The following is an 8,904-nucleotide window of genomic DNA, read 5'->3' as shown; positions in this document are numbered from 1 at the left end:
ACTGTCACTTTGGTACATAAAGGGGGTAGAAAGGTCAGCTGTGGCCTTTCAGGTCTGTGGGAAAAACTCTGCCCACTTCCCTAATGCATATTTATTGGTGTGAGCCGCTGGGGTGGGAGGAAGCCCCCACCCCACCCGCCTCGCGGCCAGGCCAGGTTAGCACTAAGAACCGGCTCCATGTCACCGAAATCCTACTCTTTGTCTCCAGATTGGCTCCAGAGTCCTCCCCCTTCCCTCCTCCCCTTGGCTCCCCCCACCCCCCTTTGGGGTTGCCAAGCAACTGTGGAAGGGTAGCTGAGATATTTTCTTTATTACAAGCAAAAGCAAGACAGCATCATGGCCCCAGGAGGGGAGCAGGGTGGGGGCTGGGGAGAGGGCATCCCATGCTCTGGGGGGAACCTCACTACCTTGGTGTGCTCTGGGCTTGGGCAGTGGGGAGACTCAGAGCCCCAGAGAAGGTGGAGAATGGAAGGGAGTGGTGGGGTGGGTGGGTGCACAGACATTGATCCAGTCTACATAATGCTGAAAGAAGCAGCGCCAAGGGACCCCTGGTGAGTCCCTCACCTGTCACCCACCAGCTCTATTTTCAGGCCAAGTCACTTGCTTCCTCTGGGTCTAAGTTTCCTCCTCGACAAAACGGGGATAATGACGTGTACTATTATCTCATTTAATGCTCGCGTTAAGCCCAAGAGACATTTATTTTTCCTGTTTTACTGGTTAGGAAACTGACACTCAGAGACAGGAAGTGACTTGCCAAGCAAGCAGGTAAATGACGGTGAGACACTTCAGCCCCAACTCCTTTTTTATTTATTTTATTTTTTCAAGTAAGCTCTGTGCCCAACGTGGGGCTCGAACTCACGACCCCAAGATCAAGAGTTGCGTGTTCTACCGACTGAGCCAGTCAGGCGCCCCGCGCCCCCCAACTCTTTTTATAAAAAACATTTTTTATTTGAGTGTGGTTACACACTGCGACATTAGTTTCAGGTGTACAACACGGTGATTCAACGTCTCCATAGTTAGGCCATACCCACAAGAGCAGCTACCATCTGTCACCGTACAACACTATTACAGTATCGTAAACCGTGTCCCCTGTGCCGTGCCTTTTATTCCCACGACTTACTCATTCGTAACTGGAAGCTCGTACCTCCCACACCCCTTCACCCATTTTGCCCATCCCCACCTTCCTCCCCTCTACCCAACTCTTTATTTTTATTTATTTTTTTAAAGATTTATTTATTTTTATTTTAGAAAGAGAAAGAGAGTGCGCGAGTGCAAGTGGGGGGAGGAACAGGGAGGGGAGGGAGAATCTCAAGCAGACTCCCCTCTGAGTGTGGAGCCTCACGTGGGGCTCAATCTCAGGATCGATGAGATCACGACCTGAGCCGAAACCAAGAGTCAGACCCTCAAATGACTGAGCTGCCCAGGCGCCCCTACCCAACTCTTTTTTATTTTTATTTTATTTTTTTGAAGATTTTATTTATTTATTTGAGAGAGAGAATGAGATAGAGAGAGAGAGCGTGAGAGGAGGGAGGGTCAGAGGGAGAAGCAGACTCCCTGCCGAGGAGGGAGCCTGATGCGGGACTCGATCCTGAGAGTCCAGGATCATGACCTGAGCCAAAGGCAGTCGCTTAACCAACTGAGCCACCCAGGCGCCCCCTTTTTTATTTTTTTTAAAGATTTTATTTATTTGACAGAGAGAGAGAGAGCGCATGAGCGGGGAGGAGAGGGAAAGGGAGAACCAGACTCCCCGCTGAATAGGGAGCTCAACACGGGGCTCGGGGCTCGATCCCAGGACCCTGGGATCATGACCTGAGCCGAAGGCAACCGAGTAATGGAGTAACCGAGTAACCAACCGAGCCACCCAGGCGCCCCTACCCAATTCCTTTATAGCAGCTTTACTAAGGGCGTCTGGGTGGCTCGGTGGTTAGGCGTCTGCCTTTGGCTCGGGTCATGATCTCAGGGTCCTGGGATCGAGCCCCGTGTCAGGCTCCCTGCTCAGTGGGAGGCCTGCTTCTCCCTCTCCCTCTACTACTCTGTCTCTCTCTCTCTGTTAAATAAATAAATAAAATCTTAAAAAAAAAATAGCAGCTTTACTGAGGTATAAATCACACACTATGTGATCGCCCTTTTAAAATGTACAATTTAGGGCGCCTGGGTGGCTCAGTTGGTTAAGCGACTGCCTTCGGCTCAGGTCATGATCCTGGAGTCCCGGGATCGAGTCCCGCATCGGGCTCCCTGCTCGGCAGGGAGTCTGCTTCTCCCTCTGACCCTCCCCCCTCTCATGTGCTTGCTCTCTCTCATTCTCTCTCTCTCAAATAAATAAATAAAAAATCTTTAAAAAAAAATAAATAAATAAAATAAAATGTACAATTTAATGGTTTTTAGTATGTTCACAGAGTTGTGCAATCACCACAATCAGTTTCGAACACTTTCATCATCTCCAAAAGAATCACTGTGTCCATTAGCCTTCACTCCCCCTTCCCTCCCAACTCTCCCTGCCTCCCATCCTAGGCAACCACTAATCTGCTTTCTGTCTCTATAGATTTGCCTATTCTGGATATTTCTATAAATGGAATCAGACAACATGTCTCCGTCCCAACTCTTTACTTCCAATGGCTCTAAGCTCACTGGGTGCTGGGGTGACAGAGTATCAGGTATGATGGTTGACAACGTGAGCTTTGCTGTTAGACTCGGGTCTAAAACCTGGCTCTGCCACTCAGTAGCTCTGTACCTTGGGGAAGTGGCTTCCTCTCTCCAGGCCTCAGGTTTCTGATCTGTAAAATGGGGTGAGTGGTGGCATTTCTCACAAACCTGTAGGGATCATGAAAAGTGTTCAGCCCAGCGCCAGTGCTAATAAATGGTAGCTGTTGACTGGATTACAATGATCCATGCACCCATCTATTTATCCCTTTACTGGGCATTTAATCAAATTTAGCACCATCTAAGACTCAGGCATTGTTCTAGGTGCCGGGGATAGAACAACAGACAGGACGTGATCGCTGCCCGCATAGGGCTCACATTCTAGTGGACAAATAAGACAGCAGGTGAAGGACAGGCTTTCAGAGCGATATGTGTGATGAAGACAAGAGCACAAGTGATGGGATGAAGCAACCCAGGGGGGTTGGGAAAGCTTCATTGGGAAAGCTTCCTTGCCTTGTCATCTCCTGCAGAGGAACTTTTTCTAAGTAAGCTCTACACCCAACGTGGAGTTTGAACTCAAGACCCCGAGATCAAGAGTCGCATGCTCCACTGACTGAGCCAGCCAGGAACATCATCTTTTATAAACTGGCACATGCTATGCAGGACGCAGGAGTTCTTAGGGTCCCCTCTGGGTGGGGACGGTGGCCTGGCTTTGTTATCTTCTGAGAATGGGGACATTCTCAGGTTGGCAATTCATTTATGAAGGCAGGTCACTTGGTCATCAGTGTGTAAGAACCCCGGCTGCTCTTAGAGAACTCTGTACATGCAGGGCCTGGCCTGGGGAGGCACGACGAGCGGGGGCAGGGCTCTTTGCTCCATCCCAGGCCACCCTGAAACGGGGATTGATAGCAGTATTTGGGGACAGGATTCCAGGTTTGGAAATATCCTGCCCGGAGGTACAACCTGACTGACGGGTCCTCAGGCCACTCCCTGGGCACTCGTTTGCCCTGCTGCACATCTTGGACAGGGTTCTGAACCGCAGAGACCAGGCTGCTTCGTGAAGCCTCTTAGAGCCTCCTTCACTGAGCCCTCACACAGCAACATGTCCTGATCTGCATCTAGAACCTCAGCTGATTGGCTACATTCATGCATCCAGGCGCTCAATTCATCTTCCATCCAAGTGTCCCAACATCTGTTTTTTCATCATCTGTCTGTCCATCCACCTATTCATTTAATTATTCCTCCAATAAAGCACCCATTCAGTCATTCATTCAATAGGCGTTTACTGAGCATGTCCTTTGTGCTGGGCAGTGTTTGGTAAAATGACAGTCCTGGGGGATAGGGCATGCTTAATGGGCAGTGTGGACAACTTTGTCCCTCCTTCCTGATGTGTTGGTCTTTTTTTTTTTTTTTAGATTTTATTTATTTATTAGAGAGAGAGAGAAAGCGAGCACACAGAGGGAGAGGGAGACAGAGAGGGAGAAGCAGCCTCCCTGCTGAGCGGGGAGCCCAGTGCGGAGATCGATCCCAGACCCCTGCGATCATGACCTAAGCCGAAGGCAGATGCCCAACCGACTGAGCCACCCAGGCGCCCCTGTGTTGGTCTTAATAAGGGAGAAGGTAGAGCAGAAATTACAATAGCTGAATGTATGCATGAGCCTGAACATGTATCCGTGTGTGTGTGTGTGTGTGTGTGTGTGTGTGTGTCTGTGTTAGGAGGCAATGATAAAATCTTACTGCAAGCAAATGCAAGGTGTGTGTTTGGACTCTCCCAACACCACAACCATCTCTAAGGAGGCAGGGCAGGCATAATGGCCCCATTTCACAGAGGCAATAACTAGATTTCAGTTCAGTCTATTGGAATTCACTTGCCCAAAGTAACGCTGCCTCTTCCAGAAGATTCCTCAAGTCCTGTTGGAATGAATTGCTTGGTCTTCTATAATCCCCCATAGCTCTGCTAATATTTCAGTTAGAGAGTTTTCCTGCTCCTTTCACGGAGGCTGGCCGGCTATTTGTGTGTCTGTCCACTTGTCCAGTGAATGGATACTTCTGGAGAGGTAACAGCAGACGGTCCATCTTTCTCTTCGCCCTGTCCCCCGCCTCCAGCACACAGAGTACACCTCAGATATTCACTAAATGTTATTCATTGCCAGGCGACCTGAGGTCACCTGCCTGTCAAGGACACAGTTTGGGACCCTGTTCGGCCATCCCCTAATCCCAGGCCAACACCAGCTGTCACCTGCAAACCGGCAATAGTAGCTCAATGGGTCTCCTGTCGTCCAGCTTGCCCCTTCCCCAGCCCCACCCCCATTCTCTACACAACAGCCCCAGCAAACCTTTAAAAATGTAAATCTGAATGTGTCAGACCCTCCAGGACTCCCACTGTGTTTAGGATAAAATCACAAATCCTCCCAATGTCCTACAGGGCCCTGCAGGGTCAACCCCGGCTTTATCTGGCACTTCCTCTCCGTGCTTCCCTTCCCACTCTCCCAGTTCTTCCTTGCTCCTTAGCTTTGGGGCGTGCCATGCCCCCTGCCTGGAACAGTGCCCAACTCCCCACTCCCAGGGGACTGGGGTCTCCTCCTCCGCTGGTCTGCCTCTGGGGGACACTGCCCATTGCTGAATCCCGCGCCAGCACACAGTAGGCATTCCAGAAATATCTTTTCAATGACTCGCGAGTGATAAGACCCTTCTTGGCTCCTCAGTTTCCCTGAGGATGAGGATGAGGCCAATTGACCCTTCTCTGCCCAGGACTGATGGCTTTAAATAGCTCGGACATACCCCGGAGGTGGAAAATGTAGATTAGATTGTAGAATGTGGCTTTCCGACGAGGCCTGGGAGTTTCAATAGGCGTTTACCGGTGCAGAGACCACACTGGCCAGCTCCAGTCAAGGTTGTGTTCCTGTCAGACTGGGCCGGGGCCGGGGCTGAATTTGTAAGAAGACGCGGGTGTCTTTTGGGTCTTACCACTTTGCATATGCATTTCCACAAGTCCCCTCAGTATCTCTGCTGTGGTGAGTAAAGGCTGGAAACCAGTGGTCAGTGAGTTCCCCAGCCCTGAGCTCCGGCTCTGGCTCCATCGCCTGCTGGCTAGCGGCTACCAACATCACTGTCACAGGTCTCAGTTTCTTCATCTGTAAAGTGGGGCTGCTAATAGTACCCACTTCTCAGGGTTGTTGTGAGCAGTCCACAGGCTACTACCTTAAAAGCGTTTAGTGCTTTGCACATCAAGCATTTTGTTGTGGCTATTATTATTAGCAGATGGCACATTCCCAAGAGTTGGGACCTGGTTAGCAGGGCTCTCTCTCTACGAAACCCTGACTTCAAGTACTACTCCCCAGAAGTCGTATTTTTTTTCAACTTTTGTAAGAAACTCCAAGAAGTGTATGTGATTCATGTTTAAGCCACCGGTGGATATTCATGGACATTCAATGATGGGTGGTGTGTGTGTATGGGAGGGGGGCACTGTACTAGGCTCCAGAAGCCTGAAGATTAGTAGGATCCACTTCTTGTCTGATGAGAACAGACAAACCAATGATCACAATCCAATGGGTGCATGTAGTTAGGCGGCCCACAAACTGTGGGGAGAGGAGAGGATTTCAGGGTGGTGACAGGGGTCCTCTGAGTGTCTGGGGATCTCTGGGGTGGATGGAGGAAGGCAGGATGTATGGGTGGAATGGCCACGCACTCCCCACCAGGGTGTGAGCTTCACTGGGAAAGACAGGCTGAGCTCTGCGGGTGAGAAACTGGTATGTATTCCCCCAGCTGACTGAGAACCTTCTCTGTGCCAGACCTGGCTGGGCTGGGGGTGGGAGGCACATCAGACCTAGACAGAGCCCCAAGCCTCCCAAAACAGTGGGCTGTCCAGTGGAAGAGACATGACAAGACAAGCATTAATAGCATTCACGCCCCTCTCGCCCTCCCCCTGCTCCCCCACCCCCATGCGCCCCCTGCCCCCTGCCAGAGCTGAGGTATCCAGAAGCCTGCAGGAGGTATCCTGGGAATCAAGCCCTTGTCCTTGGTCTGGGGAGAGGGCAGTCTCCAGATCCCTAGTGGGGGTGTGGTCTCTGGAGATGGCATCTTCAGCCTGGGGGTTGGGACTGCATGCCCTCCTCCCTTATCCTTCAGCAGAGCCTTTTAAGGGGGTGACCCTCTGACCTCCAGACTGTTCCCCCTCACCCTCCAGCTAGAAGTCCCTAGGGCAGCAGCTTAAAGAAGGAGGGCTCCGGAGGCCTCAGGTTAGCTGCAGATGGGAGGCCAGGATTGGGCCTGAAAAGACTCTGGGGTCCCCTGGGCACTCCTGGGGAGCTCAGCCAAGGCTAGGGGGCCTGAGTCAGGTCCATGGGAGTGTAGCGCCGAGATGGCCCAGGACAAGGGAGGGGGCGATGGGCAAAGGGTTCAGTCAAGGGAGCAGGCGGGGCATTGGGAGTCTAGGGCCCAGGGTGGGGGTGGGAGGGCGAGGGGTCCGGCCGGTGCAGGGGAGGGGGGCGCCCCCGGGCAGGGGCACGCTATGTCTTTAAGAGCTGCCTGAGCGCAGGTTGCAGCTGCCTGGCCAGCCCGAGAGACAGCGGAGATTCATTACCCGCCGACACAATGACCATTGATGGCCCCGTGGCGTTATTCAAATCCAGTACCAATTGCAGCCGAGCCCCTTTCTCCGCGCCAGGCCCGTATTGTTGGAGCGGCCCACTAAAAGCCCGCCCCGGCCCCGAGCCGCCAGAGGCGCCCGCTCGGGTTCAGCCCTGCGCCTCGCCAGCCCGCCGGCTCCCAGCCCGGCTCCCCGGGCGCTGCAGGTGACCCGGCGGCGCATTCCAGCGCTCCCCGCCGCCCGGGCCACCGCCGCCACCGCCACCGCCGGCCGCGACTCAGCCACAGGGAAGCGGAGAGCGCCGGAGCCGGTGCGTGCGGGGCTGGGCGGGGGCGGGGACCCCACGAGTCCAGCAGCCCGTACCCCGGGCTCGGAAACGCGACCCGGCCTCGGGCCCCTGCTTTCCGGATTCCCGGCGAGCCCGGGGAGCCCAGGCTGGGGGCGGGGAGAGGGGAGTTGGGGTTCCCCGGCCCTGACAGAGGAGATTCCCCCGACTCAGGGCGGCGCAGAGACCCAACGCGGGCTACTCTAGGGACCCCGGGCCGCGATCGAAGGAGACACACGCCAGGGGCGATGGGGATCCCCACGCAGGGTCGGGATCCGCGTGCTTGCTCGTCCACCTTACCGCGGGATGGGCCGCGACCGCTGAGCGTCTGCGAGGTAGTCGGACGCGCAGCTCCGGAGATCTCCTGGTCCGGCGCTTTTAAGGAGCCAAGCGGAAGCCCGCACGCAGGAAACCGGGGCCCCGAACTCGGGGGCTTCGCCACTGATTGTCCAAACGCAATTCTTGTACGAGTCTGCGGCCAACCGAGAATTGTGGCTGGACATCTGTGGCTGAGCTCCGGGCGCAACAGGGGCGGAAGCCGCAGGGACCGAGCTCGGCGCGGGCGAGACCCCTCGGGGAGGCGGCTGGCTGGCCCCAGCGCGAGGATCGCGGCCCCAGCCGGGAGCGCAAAAGAGGGACGCCGGTCCCTGCCACCAGCGCCGCCATCCTCATCCTCGTCGTCGTCGTCCTCCTCCTTCTCCTCCTCCTCTGCGGGTGACCAGTCGTGGCTGGCGGGGGCCTCCAGTCGATCGCGTCGTTTTTCCCTTTTTCAAATTTCGGCCGGGAACGAAGCTGGCACGCCGCGGCGGGGCATGACTGTGGTCCGGGGAGCCCGCCCTCGGCCCGAGCCGCAGCAAGTCGGGGGCGAAAGAAGATGCCGGCGGAACGCGCTCGCTAATTCGTTTTGAATTGGTTTTAACCTAGCCCCCACCAATGCCCCCCAAACAAAAAAGCCTAAACCAACCCCTAAATCCCAAATAAACCGACCCCTCCCGCCAGCCCCTCCAGACGGACCGATGGGCTGAGCCTCCTCCAGCCGCAGCAGGAGTCAGGAGTCGGAGAAGCGTCGAGAATGATGCGCTCCAGCCGGGCAATCGCCTCGGCTTTGGAAACAACTTGGACAAACGAATCCTTTTCATTAAAGACAAATCTTCGGAGATAGTGGGGTTTACTTATTCGTTTATTTCCTCAAAAGTGGGGGTTCAGGAGTTGTGGGGGGGCAGCTGGGTGTTGCTGGGGCTGAGCCCAGGTCACCTGTTCCTGACCCCCATTCCGCTGGGGACTGAAAATGACCCAAAATGCTGCGGAGCGGAGCTTGGGCCAGTTTCAGCGATGGTGCTGGCATCCCCCA

The 8,904-nt window shown here is 54.6% G+C and overlaps 1 long non-coding RNA gene across 1 annotated transcript; it reads left to right on the top strand.

The window, feature by feature from the left end:
- Window positions 1-7,201: 7,201 nt before the first annotated feature.
- LOC118551799 (uncharacterized) lies at window positions 7,202-8,714 on the top strand. Its single transcript, XR_013443859.1, has 2 exons — window positions 7,202-7,538; window positions 8,553-8,714. It is a non-coding gene; the product is annotated as an uncharacterized LOC118551799 (long non-coding RNA).
- The last annotated feature ends 190 nt before the right edge of the window (window positions 8,715-8,904 follow it).

This window comes from Halichoerus grypus, chromosome 14 (assembly GCF_964656455.1).
Source record: "Halichoerus grypus chromosome 14, mHalGry1.hap1.1, whole genome shotgun sequence".
Classification (NCBI taxonomy): Eukaryota; Metazoa; Chordata; class Mammalia; order Carnivora; family Phocidae; genus Halichoerus; species Halichoerus grypus.
Note: the sequence above shows the minus strand (reverse complement) of the source record. Positions and strands in the feature narration are given on the sequence as shown.